The following is a 21,513-nucleotide window of genomic DNA, read 5'->3' as shown; positions in this document are numbered from 1 at the left end:
CCGTGCGCGCTCGAATCTCTATTTTTACATTCGTGATCTCCTCGGGAGGTATAAGTAGGGGGAAGCAATATATTCGATACCTCATCCAGAAACGCACCCTCTCGAAACCTACACCGCGATGCAGAGCGCCTCTCTTGCAGACTCTGCCACCTAAGTTTGCTAAACATCTCCGTAACGCTATCACGCTTACCAAATAATCCTGTGACGGAACGCGCCTCTGTCAACCCGACCTGGTACGGATAAGACACTGATGAGCAATTCTCAAGTATAGGTCGAACGAGTGTTTTGTAAGACACCTCCTTTGTTGATGGACTACATTTTCAAGGGCCCTCCCAATGAATCTCAACCTGGCACCCGCCTTACCAAGTATTAATTTTATATGATCATTCCCTTCAAATCTTTCCGCACGCATACTCCCAGATATTTTACAGAAGTAACTGCTACCAGTGTTTGTTCCGCTATCATATAATCATACAATAAAGGATCCTTCTTTCTATGTATTCGCAATGCATTACATTTGTCTATGTTAAGGCTCAGTTGCCACTCCCTGCACCAAGTGCCTATCCGCTGCAGATCTTCCTCATTTCGCTGCAATTTTCTAATGCTGCAACTTCTCTGTATACTACAGCATCATCCGCGAAAAGCCGCATGGAACTTCCGACACTATCTACTAGGTCATTTATATATACACTCCTGGAAATTGAAATAAGAACACCGTGAATTCATTGTCCCAGGAAGGGGAAACTTTATTGACACATTCCTGGGGTCAGATACATCACATGATCACAGTGACAGAACCACAGGCACATAGACACAGGCAACAGAGCATGCACAATGTCGGCACTATGACAGTGTATATCCACCTTTCGCAGCAATGCAGGCTGCTATTCTCCCATGGAGACGATCGTAGAGATGCTGGATGTAGTCCTGTGGAACGGCTTGCCATGCCATTTCCATCTGGCGCCTCAGTTGGACCAGCGTTCGTGCTGGACGTGCAGACCGCGTGAGACGACGCTTCATCCAGTCCCAAACATGCTCAATGGGGGACAGATCCGGAGATCTTGCTGGCCAGGGTAGTTGACTTACACCTTCTAGAGCACGTTGGGTGGCACGGGATACATGCAGACGTGCATTGTCCTGTTGGAACAGCAAGTTCCCTTGCCGGTCTAGGAATGGTAGAACGATGGGTTCGATGACGGTTTGGATGTACCGTGCACTATTCAGTGTCCCCTCGACGATCACCAGTGGTGTACGGCCAGTGTAGGAGATCGCTCCCCACACCATGATGCCGGGTGTTGGCCCTGTGTGCCTCGGTCGTATGCAGTCCTGATTGTGGCGCTCACCTGCACGGCGCCAAACACGCATACGACCATCATTGGCACCAAGGCAGAAGCGACTCTCATCGCTGAAGACGACACGTCTCCATTCGTCCCTCCATTCACGCCTGTCGCGACACCACTGTAGGCGGGCTGCACGATGTTGGGGCGTGAGCGGAAGACGGCCTAACGGTGTGCGGGACCGTAGCCCAGCTTCATGGAGACGGTTGCGAATGGTCCTCGCCGATACCCCAGGAGCAACAGTGTCCCTAATTTGCTGGGAAGTGGCGGTGCGGTCCCCTACGGCACTGCGTAGGATCCTACGGTCTTGGCGTGCATCCGTGCGTCGCTGCGGTCCGGTCCCAGGTCGACGGGCACGTGCACCTTCCGCCGACCACTGGCGACAACATCGATGTACTGTGGAGACCTCACGCCCCACGTGTTGAGCAATTCGGCGGTACGTCCACCCGGCCTCCCGCATGCCCACTATACGCCCTCGCTCAAAGTCCGTCAACTGCACATACGGTTCACGTCCACACTGTCGCGGCCAACACTGCGGTTCCTGGTGTGTCCGCTGTGCCGTGCGTGTGATCATTGCTTGTACAGCCCTCTCGCAGTGTCCGGAGCAATTATGGTGGGTCTGACACACCGGTGTCAATGTGTTCTTTTTTCCATTTCCAGGAGTGTATTTTGAAAAGCAATGGTCCCATAACACTCCCCTGTGGCCCGCCAGAGCTTACTTTAACGTCTGTAGACGTCTCTCCATTGAGAACAACATGGTGTGTTCTGTTTGCTAAAAACTCTTCAATCCAGCCACACAGCTGGTCTGATATTCTATAGGCTGTTACTTTGTTTATCAGGCGACAGTGCGGAACTGTATCGAACTGGATCACAAACGTTCTATCAGCGACAGATCTGGAGGGCTTGCTGGCCATGGGAGTATCTCAACATCATACAGACACTTCATAGGGATATCTGTCATGTGTGAATGAGCGTTATCCTGTTCAAAAGTGCACCACTATATTGTCGCATGAGAGGTACCACGTGAAGACGTAGGGCATCAGGGAGATGCAGAGCTCCCTCAGTCGCTACCACCCAGTGCCTGATGTCATACCAGATAGCTCGCCACACCGTCACGCCAGGGCTACCACCGCTGTGCCTCTCCCCAGGTCGCAGACGACGATCAACCAGGCGAGTGGAGAACCGTTATTCATCACTGAACACAATGTGATGCCATTCATCAGCAGTCGTCCATACTTGCTGGCCATGGCACCACTCCAAATGCAGTTGTCTGCGCCGTGCTGTTAATGGCAGCCTACAGATGGGGCGGTAATTCCGTAGTCCATTTGCTGCTTGTCTACGATCGATGGTCCAAGATGACGCAGAATGTTACAGAGAGTTTATGTGCCCAATCAGGCCTGGTAACAACAACAAACATGAACAACATTAATGAAATGTAATGGCCATTTCAACTGTCATAGAGATTTGTAGTTCTGATCATATGCATATCTACCAGTGGTGTGACAGTATCTCTTCTGAGTACTTCACTATTTCTGTCGGGCAGTGTACAATAAGAACCACTGCAAATCGGTTAAATTCTTCACCTGACTTTTGTTATGAAGCAGTAGTCACTTTTTAGTGGACTGGTAAAGAAAATTTTTTCTGTGTGAATAACTGATAATTTCAAGCAGTTCTTTTTATTAGAATTGATTAATATGCAGTTTGTCATATCTTTCATTAAGGTATACAAAAATAAGTTGGTATATCTAAGCAGTGTCAAATAATTATTAATACTGTAAGATGTACATTAAACTTGTCAGACACAGATATTGCCTTCAGGAGGGACAGTGACTGTAGTAATTAGTGGACACAACATAATCATATGTCACATGTTATTTTATTCCTTTCATCTGCTTCTTTCAGTAGCAAAGAATGCCTGAGGAGGCTCACATCTCCCAAGTACATCATGTGTTATGATGTGCACATGAGCAGCCATATTAAGCCGAAAACAAGGGACGAGTTGAGCAGAAATTAATAATGCAGGTGGCAGATTCGGGACCCTTCGATGAAGAACAATGTACTGGCATATTCATAATTAACGTATCAATTTTATTTCATACTCAGAAATTTAACCACCAATTAAAGCATTAAAGAAGTTTCAGAAAGGAACGGAGTTTTATAGTAATTCGAGGGTCGTTCAAGTAGTAATGCCCAACATCTTTTTCGTCAGAACATATTTATTGTTAAGAGTCAGAATTTGGTAACAATATATATCGACATGTCTTCTCCATGTCCTATTTTTCTACGTATTCACCATCACGTTCTATGATTGTACGCCAACGTTGTGGAAGAACATGTATTCCCTGCTGGTAGAAGCCGGCCAGTGTGGCCGAGCGGTTCTAGGAGCATCAGTCTGGAACCGCGCGATCGCTACGGTCGCAAGTTCGAATCCTGCCTCGGGCATGGGTGTGTGTGATGTCCTTAGGTTAGTTAGGTTTAAGTAGTTCTAAGTTCTAGGGGACTGATGACATCAGATGTTAAGTCCCATAGTGTTCAGAGCCATTTGAATCTGCTGGTAGAAGGTCTTGTCCTGTAGGCGTAGCCTTTTTTTCACTGCACGACTGACACTCTTGTCATCTTCAAAGTGTGTTCCCCGTAGAGAATCTTTAAGTGGTCCAAAGACATGGAAGTCTGAGGGTTCTAGGTTCAAATGGTTCAAATGGCTCTGAGCACTGTTGGACTTAACATCTCAGGTCATCAGTCCCCTAGAACTTACAACTACTTAAACCTAACTAACCTAAGGACATCACACACATCCATGCCCGAGGCAGGATTCGAACTTGCGACCGTAGCGATCGCGCGGGAGGGTGCCAGGTCTGGACTGTAGGGTGGATGAGGGAATGATGTCCAACAGAATTTGGCGATGTGTTGCCGGGTTTTCAGACTTGTGTGTGGGCGTGCATTGCTGGATTGTGTCCGATCGAACACGTCGGAAACGGTTCTTGAGTTTATTCAGAGTCTTCAAGTATGTTTCTGAATTAATGGTTGACCCTCTTGGCATCACATCCACGAGAATCAAGCCATCACAATCCCAGAGAACTGTTACCATGACTTTTGCGGTAGAGGGGGTTGTCCTGAATTTCTTCTTTTGTGGTGAATGAGGATGATGTCACTGCATGGTCTGCCATTTTGTTTCCGGCGCAAAGTGGTTTACCCAGCTTTAGTCCCCCATAACGATCCGTGACAGAAAGACCTCTCCGTCAGTCTCAAAACACTCCATCAATTCAGACGAAATGGCCTTTCTTTGAGTCTTGTGGTTTGCTGTGAGCATTCGTGGAACCCATTCTGAACACTTCTTTCAACATCCGAGAGTCTCGATCACTGCAGTCGCAATTCCAATGGTGACCGACAGCTGTAAAGCCAACTGTCGAGTTGTGATGCGCCGGTCGGTACGAATAATGGCATCCGTACGGTACAGCATGTCTGGAGGAGTGGCTATGACAGGACGTCCCGAGTGTGGCTGATCATGGAGCTCTGTTTCTGCATTTCCTGAGGCTGCAACATTCTGTACCCATCGCCCAACCGTACTCCTACAACTGCAGCGTCGCCATACACTGCACACTAAAGTCGTTGGATGTTAACCACGGTTTCTTTTCTGCACACAAGAATTCAATAATAGCACGCTCTTTGTAACGTCAGTCGCACGTAAACGCCATTTTGACGCTGTACTAGGGCTCTGTCATGTGGCAGAACGGCTCGAAACTTAATTGGCTCATAGAACAAACATCAAACGTGCAGCACCAACAAGGACGTTTGTCTAAGTATATTAATGGCTTTTTTAAAAAAATATGGGGCTTTACTTATTGAACGACCCTCGTAATTCATGACGTACAGGGGAACCAAAATTTAGAAACAGATTTCAGCTGCTGTTATTTTGGGAGGAGTTAATAATTTACTCCAAATGGCAGTGACTATTAAAAACGATTCATTTGAAAGGAGCATCTTCTCGTTTGTGATGTTACAGCACAGAATAGTAGAAATTGGTAAATTTTTTATTAAAACTGACTCACACGGGCGCAGACAAAATGAACTCGTGGCAGAGACAGGAAGTGAGCCAGTATATCGCAAATTGGTCACATTACGACACTGTATGTTGAGTGAGGATATGCATTCAGCAGAAAGGATACCGAGACAAAACCAAAGCAAGCGAGAAAAGCATATTCGTGAACCATGTTGCTAGAGACTCTACCTCTTTCACAAGAGCACACAGCGAGGAAATGACACGTTGTTGTTGTTGTGGTCTTCAGTCCTGAGACTGGTTTGATGCACCTCTCCATGCTACTCTGCCCTGCGCAAGCTTCTTCATCTCCCAGTACCTACTGCAACCTACATCCTTCTGAATCTGCTTGGTGAACTCATCTCTTGGTCTCCCTCTACGATTTTTACCCTCCACGCTGCCCTCCAATACAAAATTGGTGATCCCTTGATGCCTCAGAACATGTCCTACCAACCGGTCCCTTCTTCTAGTCAAATTGTGCCACAAACTTCTCTTCTCCCCAATCCTATTCAACACCTCCTCATTAGTTATGTGATCTTCCCATCTAATCTTCAGCATTCTTGTGTAGCACCACATTTCGAAAGCTTCTATTCTCTTCTTGTCTAAACTATTTATCGTCCGTGTTTCACTTCCATACATGGCTACACTCCATACAAATAGTTTCAGAAACGACTTCCTGACACTTAAATCTATACACGATGTTAACAAATTTCTGTTCTTCAGAAACGCTTTCCTTGCCATTGCCAGTCTACATTTTATATCTTCTCTACTTCGACCATCATCAGTTATTTTGCTCCCCAAATAGCAAAACTCCTTTACTACTTTAAGTGTCTCATTTCCTAATCTAATTCCCTCAGCATCATCCGACTTAATTCGACTACATTCCATTATCTTCGTTTTGCTTTTGTTGATGTTCATCTTATATTCTCCTTTCAAGACACTGTCCAATCCGTTCAACTGCTCTAACAGGTCCTTTGCTGTCACTGACAGAATTACAATGTCATCGATGAACCTCAAAGATTTTATTTCTTCTCCATGGATTTTAATACCTACTCCGAATTTTTCTTTTGTTTCCTTTTCTGCTTGCTGAATATACAGATTGAGTAACATCAGATAGAGGCTACAACCCGTCCGTAGTTCTAATGGAATGTTGTCTACTTCCGGGGCCTTGTTTCGACTCAGGTCTTTCAGTGCTCTATCAACACAGAGGGTGACAGATGTCTCTACAACCCTGTCTCTACAACCCTGTCTCTACAACCCTCCCCAACCACTGCTTCCCTTTCATGCACCTCAACTCTTATAACTGCCATTTGGTTTCTATACAAATTGTAAATAGCCTTTCGCTCCCTGTATTTTACCCCTGCCACCTTCAGAATTTGAAAGAGAGTATTCCAGTCAACATTGTCAAAAGCTTTCTCTAAGTCTACAAATGCTAGAAACGTAGGTTTGCCTTTCCTTAATCTAGCTTCTAAGATAAGCCATAGGGTCAGTATTGCCTCACGTGTTCCAATATTTCTACGGAAACCAAATTGATCTTCCCCAAGGTCGGCTTCTACTAGTTTTTTCATTCGTCTGTAAAGAATTCGCGTTAGTATTTTGCACCCGTGCCTTATTAAACTGATAATTTTCACATCTGTCAACACCTGCTTTCTCTGGGATTGGAATTATCATATTCTTCTTGAAGTCTGAGGGTATTTCGCCTGTCTCATACATCTTGCTCACCAGATGGTAGAGTTTTGTCAGGGCTGGCTCTCCCAAGGCCGTCCGTAGTTCTAATGGAATGTTGTCTACTTCCGGGGCCTTGTTTCGACTCAGGTCTTTCAGTGCTCTGTCAAACTCTTCACGCAGTATCATATCTCCCATTTCTTCTTCATCTACATCCTCTTCCATTTCCATAATATTGTCCTCAAGTATATCGCCCTTGTATAGACCCTCCATATACTCCTTCCACCTTCCTGCTTTCCCTTCTTTGCTTAGAACTGGGTTTCCATCTGAGCTCTTGATATTCATACAAGTGGTTCTCTTTTCTCCAAAGGTCTCCTTAATTTTCCTGTAGGCAGTATATATCTTATCCCTAGTGAGATAAGCCTCTACATCCTTACATTTGTCCTCTAGCCATCCCTGCTTAGCCATTTTGCACTTCCTGTCGATCTAATTTTTGAGACGTCTGTAATTTCCTCCTTTCGTCAATTAAATTCAATATTTCTTCTGTCACCCAAGGATTTCTACTAGCCCTCGTCTTTTTACCTACTTGATCCTCTGCTGCCTTCACTACTTCATCCCTCAAAGCTACCCATTCTTCTTCTACTGTACTTCTTTGCCCCATTCCTGTCAATTGTTCCCTTATGCTCTCCCTGAAACTCTGTACAACCTCTGGTTTAGTCAGTTTATCCAGGTCCCATCTCATAAATTCCCACCTTTTTGCAGTTTCTTCAGTTTTAATCTACAGTTCATAACTAATAGATTGTGGTCAGAGTCCACATCTGCCCCTGGAAATGTCTTACAATTTAAAATCTCGTTCCTAAATCTCTGTCTTACCATTATACAGGGTGTTACAAAAAGGTACGGCCAAACTTTCAGGAAACATTCCTCAAACACAAAGAAAGAAAATATGTTATGTGGACATGTGTCCAGAAACGCATACTTTCCATGTTAGAGCTCATTTTATTACTTCTCTTCAAATCACATTAATCATGGAATGGAAACACACAGCAACAGAACGTACCAGCGTGACTTCAAACACTTTGTTACAGTAAAAGTTCAAAATGTCCTCCGTTAGCGAGGATACATGCATCCACCCTCCGTCGCATGGAATCCCTGATGCGCTGATGCAGCCCTGGAGAACGGCGTATTGTATCACAGCCGTCCACAATACGAGCACGAAGAGTCTCTACATTTGGTACCGGGGTTGCGTTGACAAGAGCTTTCAAATGCCCCCATAAATGAAAGTCAAGAGGGTTGAGGTCAGGAGAGCGTGGAGGCCATGGTTTTGGTCCGCCTCTACCAATCCATCGGTCACCGAATCTGTTGTTGAGAAGCGTACGAACACTTCGACTGAAATGTGCAGGAGCTCCATCGTGCATGAACCGCATGTTGTGTCGTATTTGTAAAGGCACATGTTCTAGCAGCACAGGTAGAGTATCCCGTATGAAATCATGATAACGTGCTCCATTGAGCGTAGGTGGAAGAACATGGGGCCCAATCAAGACATCACCAACAATGCCTGCCCAAACGTTCACAGAAAATCTGTGTTGATGACGTGATTGCACAATTGCGTGCGGATTGTCATCAGCCCACACATGTCGATTGTGAAAATTTACAATTTGATCACGTTGGAATGAAGCCTCATCCGTAAAGAGAACCTTTGCACTGAAATGAGGATTGACACATTGTTGAATGAACCATTCGCAGAAGCGTACCCGTGGAGACCAGTCAGCTGCTGATAGTGCCTGCACACGCTGTACATGGTACGGAAACAACTGGTTCTCCCGTAGCACTCTCCATACAGTGACGTGGTCAACGTTACCTTGTACAGCAGCAACTTCTCTGACGCTGACATTAGGGTTATCGTCAACTGCACGAAGAATTGCCTCGTCCATTGCAGGTGTCCTCGTCGTTCTAGGTCTTCCCCAGTCGCGAGTCATAGGCTGGAATGTTCCGTGCTCCCTAAGACGCCGATCAGTTGCTTCGAACCTCTTCCTGTCGGTACATCTTCGTTATGGAAATATGTCTCGGTACAAACGTACCGCGCCACGGCTATTGCCCCGTGCTAATCCAAACATCAAATGGGCATCTGCCAACTCCGTATTTGTAAACATTGCACTGACTGCAACACCACGTTCGTGATGAACACTAACCTGTTGATGCTACGTACTGATGTGCTAGATGCTAGTACTGTAGAGCAATGAGTCGCATGTCAACACAAGCACCGAAGTCAACATTACCTTCCTTCAATTGGGCCAACTGGCGGTGAATCGAGGAAGTACAGTACATACTGATGAAACTAAAATGAGCTCTAACATGGAAATTAAGCGTTTCCGGACACATGTCCACATAACATCTTTCCTTTATTTGTGTGTGAGGAATGTTTCCTGAAAGTTTGGCCGTACCTTTTTGTAACACCCTGTATAATCTATCTGAAATCTGTCAGTATCTCCAGGCTTCTTCCATGTATACAACCTTCTTTTATGATTGTTGAACCAAGTGTCAGCTATGATTAAGTTGTGCTCTGTGCAAAATTCTACCAGGCGGCTTCCTCTTTCATTTCTTAGCCCCAATCCATATTCACCTACTACGTTTCCTTCTCTCCCTTTTCCTACCACCGAATTCCAGTCACCCATGACTATTAAATTTTCGTCTCCCTTCACTATCTGAAATGACACAGCAGGTAACAAATTGATAACTGAATATAGCAGAATAAGGAGGACACACATAACGAACCAAACCTCATTCGTAGCCACACAGTTCCCTGTAACTACTCCAGCTCGCCATCTCTCATTATGAGCTCATCATTGGGATGGATGGCATTCACTGTAATAGCGCTCCATTCCATGATTGTGATACTGTAGTGAATATGTCCTAGAAGCTCCAGCACAGCCTATGAACCAGCTGAAGGCGTACTCGAGATGATTGTTATTACCTGATGAATTTCATGCTGCTCGCACCTGCCATCTCCTGATGTCTTCTGACAACAACAAATTGCAAAGTGCGGCCAGCATGGAACTTCAGTGTGGAAGCCAGCAACAGGGCCTTTTGGGGTTCCACGTTCCTGTTGAATACTGAGGCGTCTCCAGTTGTCGAAACCTAACAGGGGTAGCGAGGAGATGAACCGACCGCAAGATTACCGACACCAGGTCCATCGCAGAGGGGTCATCATAGAATTCGAAGTGGGACCGAGGACACTCGAGCAGCCAGCGCGAGAATCACTTTTGCTGGGCAATGGCAATGCCTACCAGCTGGCAACCTGCTGTGGCGCCAGTGTGGCTGAAATCTTGTCCTGGGCATGCAGACGTTGAGGTGACTTGACAGACGTCAGTTAGAGTTAAGCACACAGCTGAATGAGCAACAATCAAGATTGGTGCAGAAGAACAATGACCTGTAAATATTGTGAATAAATAACTGAACTGTAACAATGTTTTACTAGCATCTAAGATGCTTCACAGTTTCCCAACAGCTATCCTCACTTCACACAGAGATGTATTAGTTCGACCCTGTGTAGGGATGCAGAAAAGCCTCGGGTTCGGCTTCTGAGACTGCCCCAGGGCATGGAACCTCTGCGACAAATAGTAAAGGGACATTTTCTGTGGCACAGCAGGCGAGAAGAGGCCGATGGTCTGCGCATCTGGTTGGCATCAGCCATGTTTCTTTGGAAAAGTACGGTTACTGGTATGTGGCGTCGGTCGCTATTTAGAAGGCCTGGCCACTGCCACATCAGCCCATTCTATGAGGTCTTCTCGAAAGGACCACCTGCTGCCTCATCCGCGACTGCATCACTGTTATAAGCATTCATCCCTTTGCTGTATTTCGGTTAACTGTTGATCACACTGAACAGAGCTTAGAAATTTCTATCTGGCCCGATCTGTGTTTCGTTTGCTTTGCAGTCGCGAGAATTTCGTTATTCCACAACTGAGCAGCAGCGTCAGCCATGTGATAATGTTCATTGAAGTCACCTTCCTCCCCCCCCCCCTTTTTGTGGTTCACGGTTCTCTCTCTGATGTGTTCTCTGTCGTGTGTGTGTAAGTGTGTAACAACAGTTCAAAATTTTTATCTGTGTCCTTTAGTGCTCGCATAATGTCAGTGAAAGCTACTAGACAGAATCACGTGCTATTCCAATTTCAGAACACGTATCTGTTTCTATTACTACTAACTCTATTTCTTATTAGTGCGAATCTCGTACCACCATTCCCTACAAGTAGGGACGTGGTCAATGCCTTCCACGGTCTGACACTGGATCAGACAACCTGAGATCCCGAGGTCGTTTTAATATTTATCTCGCACACAAATAGAAGTAGGTTCTTCTCATTTACGTAGCCCGGATTACGAGGACTGTGCCACACAGTTTAGTTGTAACAGCGCAGGCCAATGTCGGGAATGTCTCCCTGTTCTCATCGCAGTGCGAACAGTCGTTTTCGACCGTAAAATATGTGGGAATCAACGTCCCAGGAAAAGGGGCGGTTTAACTGACGCCCATTCTGCTACCCCCTGAAGCCTTTCCGTACAGATTCTGAGAGGCAGTGCGGAATGTTTCTCTCAGCCCCTCACAAGAATACCGCATGATTTCAAAACTGGGCGTCACATTTCCGACCACCATCAAAAGAAGGGGTAAAATGTGGATAGGAGGGGCTGTGACGACTGTCCCATCGTGTGACACGTCCCACAACGGCGTCTGGTATCATTGTGGTGGAATCTGGTGCCAATGTGGCATCGTCAACCCATCTTACACGTCACATGAACCTCTGAGCTGTGGCTTTTTCTCCGCTTATTTCGAGACTTCGCTGTTTCAGGCGTCGTAGAGCCCGAGGTGACGTCGCATGGCGCCACGCATTTGCACCATTACAGAGGAAGGTTGTATGCATTCTGAGCAAAATTTCAAAGCTATGCGTCGCAGTGTGAGGCAATGATGGAGTTTCAAGTGATTCTTTGATTCTGTTGCGCATTGTATTCACACGAATGAGTTTATTGTATGTGTGTGCGTGTGTGTATGGTTTTCTCTTCACCTTCTGCCAGTCCTACCAATCGTTATTATTAATATCTTGTTTCCCATTTAAAAGCCTCTGTGTATTAAAACATGCTGTATAAAAGAAGAACAGTTGTATCATAAAACAAAATAAATGGTGTGAAATGAAAATTTAACTGTGTAAGAAAAGTGTCCATAGTAGCAGCGCAACATTCGTAGGCAACATGTTGCACTGTTGCCAAATGTATTTAAGACGGCGGATCCAAGTAGCGGCGATAGATGTGGCAGTGTCGCAAAGATGTCATGGCGGGAAGTTCATGCTTTGACAGGAAAATAGGTCAAGTGGGCTACCTCCACTAATCTAACCCCTTCCCCTCCCCCCACCCTACCCCAAGAAAATGGGAGAAGTTAAAACTTTGGTGGGCAAGAGGTCACTTGGCTAATTGCACTAACCTAAGAAAATGGCAGGAAAATCTTGGAGGGAAAATAGGTCAACTGGGCTACATCCACTAACATAAGTCATCCAACCACCACCCTTTCCTTGGAATTGGCGGGAAAAGGACTCAGTCTGTGTCCAGCTGCTGGAGAGGAGGGAGTGTACTTTATTTATTTTCAGTAGGAAGTTGAATAACTTATTTAGAGATGGATTTCATGTAGTTTATTTACTACACCGATAAAAAAAACACTCGCCTTGGCTTGCTAGTGGTCACAGTAAGTAGTGTGCAGACCCGCAAACTATTCGTAAATCACCCAAATAATCCAGTATACAGATGTACAGTCACTAAAACGACTCGTAAATTGTCAAAATAATGCCTGTAAAACGCTCTACAAACACGCTCTCTAATTATAAACTGTGGAAATAATGCATTGCACAGCCTAACGACCTGTTCACAAAATAATGCACATTCACCACTCGCGAAGTTGTAAAGAAAAATAATGCATGTGTAACGCAATTCAGCTAAAATTTGGAATTTTCAGCTACCCCCAACGTAATGGACTTCCTGCAAACGACCTACATACGCCAGTATCCACCAACAGTATGCAAAGAAAAAAATCCAGAAGAGGGAAGAGTGGGGCTTGAAAACCAGGCAGCTGTGGGATCAAACCCGCTATTTGCCGCCAACTATTCCAGTCCTAGCATCCACTAATACGAAGCAAGGAAAAACCATCCTTCACAGAGGGTATCGATTTAAGTAACTAGTCAATCAATTTGATAGAGTGAGGGTAGTGCAAATGTACTATCTCCAAAACATCCACAGCTGGAGATTTACTAGGTATCCTTTACTTGGTTCAGGACAAAAAAGGGGTTAGTGTGATACACGAGAGATACTCGCTGGGCAGGAAGTAGCCACTTGAGAGAAAGATAGAAAGAGAAAGAGAGACTGTAACTTCCGAGGTATCAATATCAAGGAGTTGCCGCTGTCTGATGCTTTGTCCGACAGGAAGTTACTGGAGGGTGGCGAGGGGGAGGGGAGGAGGCGAGATTGGAGAGAGGAGGGTTGGGGATGTTGCATCTCCCAGTGTCCTGTGCCTACGGAATTGCGAACTAAATCAGTCAGTATCTGCACAGCAGGGCGAGCACATACAGTGGCTGCTTCCCCTGACCTGGTGTTCGGAAGTGTTTGTTTGGGAGCAGATTGTGCAGGTGATGCAACTGGAAGTAGCCACTTGAGGTCGGAATTCCCCAGCAATGGATGCCGCTGTGAACAAAGTGGACTGTGGCTCCGATGAGACCTGGCTGCCGGATGGTAACAAAAAATGTAGCTTGTGTCCACTATCGAAGGCAGCGGAGCTATCTGGCGCTGAGTATGCATAGTGTAATTTATGTATTTATTGGCAATCTCTGTACAGTCAACGTGCTAATACCAGGAGAGATGCGTTTAATGGTAGACGGCTGGCTGTCCTCGCAGTGCAGTGCAATGTCACGAGTCTGGACGCGCCATGGCTTCTGTGGACAGCGTGTGCAGAGAAGCAGGTGTGTGCAATCGGTAAGTTGTTTTTCACCAGATATGTTTAGTGCGATCTGTAACATTGTAATTAGATGCTGTGAGTTATGTTGATCTCGATTTCGTGACTTATTCCTTGTGCGATTGAAAAAAAACGATCTATTTACGTATTTAATGACTTTTTCCGACGTATTTTACAAGAGCTGTATCTTTCAAAACAGCAGAGGTTCAAATGGCTCTGAGCACTATGGGACTTAACATCTGAGGTCATCAGTCCCCTAGACTTAGAACTACTTAAACCAAACCAACCTAAGGACATCACACACATCCATGCACGAGGTAGGATTCAAACCTGCGACCGTAGCGGTCTCGCTGTTCTAGATTGAAGCGCCTACAGCCACTCGGCCACACCAGCCAAAACAGCAGAGAATGATCAGATTTCGTGCCACATAAAAGAGAGATACAACTCCTGGAAATTGAATTTTATAAATAAACAATATATTATTATTATTTATTATTAAGTCCTCTTCAATCTAGTTGAATATTCTTTGGTGAGATCCTTCCAGTCCTCCAGCACAGTGGTTTTTCCCGCTAATTTTATCTAGGATGTTGGGGGCAGAGGGCAATGAGTGGTGGGTGGGGCATCTTCTGGTGGTGGCATTGTGCACTAGACTCGCTCAATCCTTGTATGTCAAGCTGTGCACACACTCGAGAATTTTTCAACAGGACAACACTTCCAATCTGCATCAATGTAATTATGTAATTAGGGCATATAGTTACTGGACAAGGTAATAATTGAACCTTTCAGTTCAATAACTCAACGCAGACTGAGCGTTTCGCACCATTTCTCCACGTGGGTATGGGAGAGGGAAGGGGCTGAGCTTTTCCCGCCAATTTCCAACAGGTAGCAATCAAAATAAAGAAAATACTCTACCCTATGTCCTCCCTCTCCGACAGTTCAGCACAGACCGAATCCTTTTCCTGCCAATCTCCAGATTCGTTGGGGGACATGGTGATGGTGGGGAGTGGGGGGGGGGGGGGGCTGAGGCATTTGCCAAAGTGGGAGGGGATAATTGAGTAATCAGTTTAATTAATTAGTGAATTAATTTGATCAAAATTGTGCTTGTATCGGCGAGGAGGGAGGGGATGAGATGGTAAATCATTTAACAGACCAATAGGTTAAGGGGTGCTATAAATTTGGCAACTATGCAGAGTGGGGTGATGTCTCCATTCCCTCTTTAATGAATTTAGCAACAATGCAGAGTGGAGTGATGCCCACTCTAGCCTAGTACTTTTATGTTATGATGGCACAGGAATATTTTATCCTGACGTAACATGTAAATTTGCTGATAGTTGAAGGGTTACTCTTGTATCCAATACCTTGTAATCTGGTCTGAGGATGGTTCATGCAGTACTAAAACTGCTCATTTTAAAAATTAATTAATTCAATCAAGATGTACAATATACAAAAGTGTTACTTTCTTGTCTAAATAGGCTATTCTTAGGCCAGTATTTCATTATCATAGTTCTTTGACAAAGAAATATGATCAAATATTTCCTTGACAAAGACCTTTGATATGGCGCTAAAAAGAGGTTTTACACTTTCGTCATATCTTTGTCAAATTTCAAGATGGCGGACAACAACTACTTGTTGTTATGCACTGCAGTTGCTCGTACAACTGCATTGCGTGGGCGTTTGGAAGAAAAGTGGCTTCACTTGGGTGAAGCCATGAGTATTACTTCGAGATAACAAAAGCACTTACGAGTTGCAAGTGGAGACGTCAAGTCTTACATAAATTACTTACGAGCGGATGAGAGCGCATTTCAGTATTTGCTTTGTAAAGTGGCTTCTCATCTTACATAACAGAATACTCACTTGAGAAATGCTGTATGTGCAGAAGACATGCTCACCGTGACACTATGATTTCTTGGTACTGGCCAGAGTTACTGTAGTAGCACTCGAATATCATATTTAACATTAACCAAAATAATTCCAGAAAAGTGTGAATTGACTTATAAAGCACTGAAAGGGGAATAAGTGAAGTAAATAAATGTTTAGTACGTTATGTGGGAAAACAGAATTATTTTTAATTTTGAGTAGTTTAATTAGTAGAATTAGTGTTCCAACAACTACAAAATTAATAAAAAGTACGAAACATATGAAGCACTTTTTAACTTGTGGCATCCTGAGTTCAAAAGTAGGCAAAGTAGAATGGAGAACTGAGAAATTTCTTTTTATTTTAGCGTGTGACGACCCCTTCTATTCCGGTTTGCTGAAAAGCTGCCAGGATGTTTCCAGATGTAAAGGTAGATGGCTGTAGCTGCAGTTGCGTATATGAGTTCGCCTACAGCATATTCCACCTGGTCATCAGCACACGATTAATAGTTTGCATTATGCCCCCCCCCCCAGTCAAATCAAGGTTATTAAAAAGAGTCCCAATCATCACTGGTCCCAGCTTTGAAGCTACGTCTACAAAAACACTACAGAGACGTCAAATAGCTGTAGCGATGCCAGACCTGTAAGCAGTTACCTTTCACATTGCAGTGAACTTTTATGATGAAATCATTTGACGACAGGCGAGAATTGACAAAGTTTCCTATTACTCTCTCAAATTTCTTTGACATAAATATTTGACATATCAAATCTGACAAAGAAATATCATAGTGTAATATCGGCCTTGGTGAGTACGTGTCACACATCAAAGTGGAAATCAACAGGCAATAGCGTCACAAGCGAGTAGCTGACGTCAGTGATCATTTGACTGTACTGAAGTAGTGGGACAACCTATGTGTCAGCTCACTCTGTATTGTTGCCAAATTTATTCAAGATGGCGGCGATGACGTCATCCAAGATGGCAGCATGTAGACTTGTCAACAGCGCATGACATCTTCCAAGATGGCATGATTTGACGGGAAAATAGGCCAATTGTGCTATGTCCACTAACCTAAGCTTCCAGAAGAAAAAATGGCGGGAAGTTTGAATTCCAACAAGGTAATGCATGCAAAACCATACTTGTCTTTATTGTTATTCATTATCATTTATTAACATTCATTTTCATTTATTATTATTTAAATAGACCAATTGGGCTACATCCACTAACCTAACCTCCGGAAAAAGTGGCGGGAATTTTAAATTTTGGCGGGAAAATAGACCAACTCGGCTATGTCCACTAACCTAACCCTCCAGAAGGAAAAATGGCGGGAAGTTTTAATTCCAGCAGGATTTTGGCGGGTTCTCTTTATTATTATTATTATTATTTATTATCATTTATGATCATTTATTATCATTTATTATTATTTAAGTTCATTTATTATCATTTATTGCCCGCATCTCGTGGTCGTGCGGTAGCGTTCTCGCTTCCCACGCCCGGGTTCCCGGGTTCGATTCCCGGCGGGGTCAGGGATTTTCTCTGCCTCGTGATGGCTGGGTGTTGTGTGCTGTCCTTAGGTTAGTTAGGTTTAAGTAGTTCTAAGTTCTAGGAGACTTATGACCACAGCAGTTGAGTCCCATAGTGCTCAGAGCCATTTATTGTCATTTATGTTCATTTATTATCATTTATCATTATTTACGTTCATTTATTATCATTTATTATTATTATTGGTCAACATCCACTAACATTGAATTATTTATTCAAAATGGCTGATTTAGCGGGATGAAAGCCATTTCCCTTACAACCATAACAAAAAATCGATCACAAGTTCAAATTCCAACACGATAATCAGTCACACGTACCAAATAGTTCACCTCATCCCACGAAGTTTTAATTTTTTTCGCGGTCACTTATTGCTTCACTCATAAGCTATGAAAATCGCATCAAATAATAATAATAAACTGCACTTCCACTAATCTAAGCCACTTCCTGTCAATTTGTGGGAAAAGGAGTGAAGTCTTTATTTCAAACAGTACGGTCATCAATTCTACTCCAACAGACTTAGTTCACATCTCTGAAGTCCCAGCAGCATCCACCGTGCTCGCTACGAGGTCCGGAGTCCAACTGTGTGTTAGTTCGTATCTCAGCCACCTGAGGACGTCGCCGTGACGTCATTTAAGATGGCGGGAAGAAAGCCAATTGGGCCACGTCCACCAAGTTTCAATTTTCGCGGTCACTTATGCTTCCGATGCTAAATTATTAAAATCTCGTCACTTGTACTACTCTAAGTCACCAGGTGGGGAAATGACTCTATATTTCAGGCATTACGGTCATGCAGGTGTGTCCCAACTGACTTCTCAATGCTCACACAGCGAACTCCAGAGCGCAGCTGACGTACGCGCGGCCGGCTGACCCCCCTCCTTCGGCCGCTCCCTGTCCGGCTGACATCAAGCAACCAGCAGCACCCGCACAGTTCCCGGCCAGAGTGCCAGGTAGGAGGCGAGCGGCGCCTCAGAGTCCCGCCACAAACAGTCAGCCGCGCTCGCCTCAGAGTCCAGCTACGTAAACATCTATTCGTGCCCGTGAGCACTTAACAGTGGACAGGATGGAACCTGTCGACCACGTGCTGGACAAAGGAGATGTTCCACCCCAAATTTATTTTTCTGAACAGGTTCGAACCTGCCGATACCTACCTCACACAACCGCCCGAGATGTTTGGAAAGTTCTATCAAGTGACACGCTAAAAGCTGTATCGGTCCTAAAATTCGCAAATTCCCAGCACCGACAGACAGGAACTGACGCGCTTGCTTTGTCCAAACCACCCTCATGCCACATACCGCGCCAACAGCACGTGTGGTGGAGCACAAAGGACGCTCTCATCCCTATAAACTTTGGAATTCCAGACCAATAGACAGGAACCGACACATGAGCAATCGCGCGCACCTAGCTTAGTACCTCCGCAAGTGAATGTAACAGAGTTTGCATGACTATTTAATTAATCTGTTCAATTAATTAACCTCTCTGATGCGGAAAACTACCACGTCCACCTAGACTTGGAATAAATTTTCGCCACTGCCATGCCCACCTGGACTTGAAATGAAATAGTTAAAGTCCCTACCGACCACCACGTCCTTTACCCCAACCCATGTTCGTTGGCTCTCACAACCCACGAGCGCGAGACCGCCCACATCACAGCTTGGACCTTTATACTCGCGTCGGACATACTCCTCTGTAAATATTCTAGCTAAACTATGACCCTAATACTGTTCTTCAATCCACACGGTCTAGCACATGGCCAGATCACACCCCCAGTACGTAAGCCGAGAACATTGCTCGCCCCATCTTTAGTTAACCGCTGAGAGAAGGAGATCCGCTGCAATCACATCCCTCGCGCTCTCATAGCTACTCGCCTCAGCAATTCGATCTAACATAACCTCCAAGTAGAAAAAATAAGAACCAACTCGAACTCTCTCATATTCTATATCACATCCCTCGCGCTCTCATAGCTACTCGCCTCAGCAATTCGATCTAACATAACCTCCAAGTAGAAAAAATAAGAACCAACTCGAACTCTCTCACGCAAACAGCTCCTAATTTCAGTGCACAATATCAAACTGCTCCTAAATAATGCAGTACACATAACTGTAAGCACCATCACTCTTAATCTGTCCAAATAATGCATAGCAAAATAACTCAACAGATGTGTGCAATCAACCTGTCCCACACTAAGTCATACGTCGGACAGCTCTCAATTCGCTCAAAGGCCTGTGTTCGACACCTCAAACATGACTTGATGACAGCCGTATTCACACCTAACACCTGAGAAATTCATATCACCTACACGCCGAACATGACTATCCAAGCCAGGCCGCAAGAGTCGAATGTCACCATCCTAACTCAGTGCGGTCCAACACACATGTTAAGCCCGCATTCCATTGGTTGCCGGCCTATATGCGACACATCTCCACCTTCACATCTGTTGTCAGAATAGCCAAGAGCGAGTTCACACACACACACTGTCCACACACATCCCCCCCCCCTCTCTCTCCACAATCTAAAATGATCATCTGACAATGTAAAAAAGAATAAGAGCCCAGTCAACCTCTCTGAAATTGTATAGTGCCCCCAAAAATAGTTTACACTCGCTTTCGAGTTTTCTCAGCTTATTTGTAATTTCAAATTCTTACCCTAACAGAACTTGGTTCACCAAAATAATACTGAATGCGCTCCTAACCTCCTACCTTTCCAGCTCTCAACATACGCAGATGTTCTCAACCCTCCTATATCCTAGCACAACAGACTAATCATTTTTATTCCTTCTTATCGAATTTACTGGCCTAATTTCCTAAGGAACAGTTATCGAAGTACCATCCTGCTTTTCTTTCTGAGGCCTTCTGTGCTTACTTTTACATACACTCCTGGAAATTGAAATAAGAACACCGTGAATTCATTGTCCCAGGAAGGGGAAACTTTATTGACACATTCCTGGGGTCAGATACATCACATGATCACACTGACAGAACCACAGGCACATAGACACAGGCAACAGAGCATGCACAATGTCGGCACTAGTACAGTGTATGTCCACCTTTCGCAGCAATGCAGGCTGCTATTCTCCCATGGAGACGATCGTAGAGATGCTGGATGTAGTCCTGTGAAACGGCGTGCCATGCAGACCGCATGAGACGACGCTTCATCCAGTCCCAAACATGCTCAATGGGGGACAGATCCGGAGATCTTGCTGGCCAGGGTAGTTGACTTACACCTTCTAGAGCACGTTGGGTGGCACGGGATACATGCGGACGTGCATTGTCCTGTTGGAACAGCAAGTTCCCTTGCCGGTCTAGGAATGGTAGAACGATGGGTTCGATGACGGTTTGGATGTACCGTGCACTATTCAGTGTCCCCTCGACGATCACCAGTGGTGTACGGCCAGTGTAGGAGATCGCTCCCCACACCATGATGCCAGGCGTTGGCCCTGTGTGCCTCGGTCGTATGCAGTCCTGATTGTGGCGCTCACCTGCACGGCGCCAAACACGCATACGACCATCATTGGCACCAAGGCAGAAGCGACTCTCATAGCTGAAGACGACACGTCTCCATTCGTCCCTCCATTCACGCCTGTCGCGACACCACTGGAGGCGGGCTGCACGATGTTGGGGCGTGAGCGGAAGACGGCCTAACGGTGTGCGGGACCGTAGCCCAGCTTCATGGAGACGGTTGCGAATGGTCCTCGCCGATACCCCAGGAGCAACAGTGTCCCTAATATGCTGGGAAGTGGCGGTGCGGTCCCCTACGGCACTGCGTAGGATCCTACGGTCTTGGCGTGCATCCGTGCGTCGCTGCGGTCCGGTCCCAGGCATTTGGGGTGAACAATGTGAATCAGGTGATCAGTTAACTTAGTGAGAGCATTCTTTGCTGACAGTGCCGCGTGGTCGATCATGCGTTGTGACGTCAAGGAAGTTCCAATTTGGTAGAGAAAACATTCCAGTTCGAGCGTGTCGGTTCCTGTCTATCGGTCTGGAATTCCAAAGTTTATGGGGATGAGAGTGTCCTTTGTGCTCCATCACACGTGCTGGTGGGGTGGTATGTGGCATGAGGGAAGTTTGGACAAAGCAAGCGCGTCGGTTCCCGCCCATCGGTGCTG

This window comes from Schistocerca cancellata, chromosome 1, assembly GCF_023864275.1.
Source record: "Schistocerca cancellata isolate TAMUIC-IGC-003103 chromosome 1, iqSchCanc2.1, whole genome shotgun sequence".
NCBI classification, from domain to species: domain Eukaryota; kingdom Metazoa; phylum Arthropoda; class Insecta; order Orthoptera; family Acrididae; genus Schistocerca; species Schistocerca cancellata.
The sequence above is the reverse complement of the archived record's forward strand: the minus strand, read 5'-3'. Positions refer to the sequence as shown.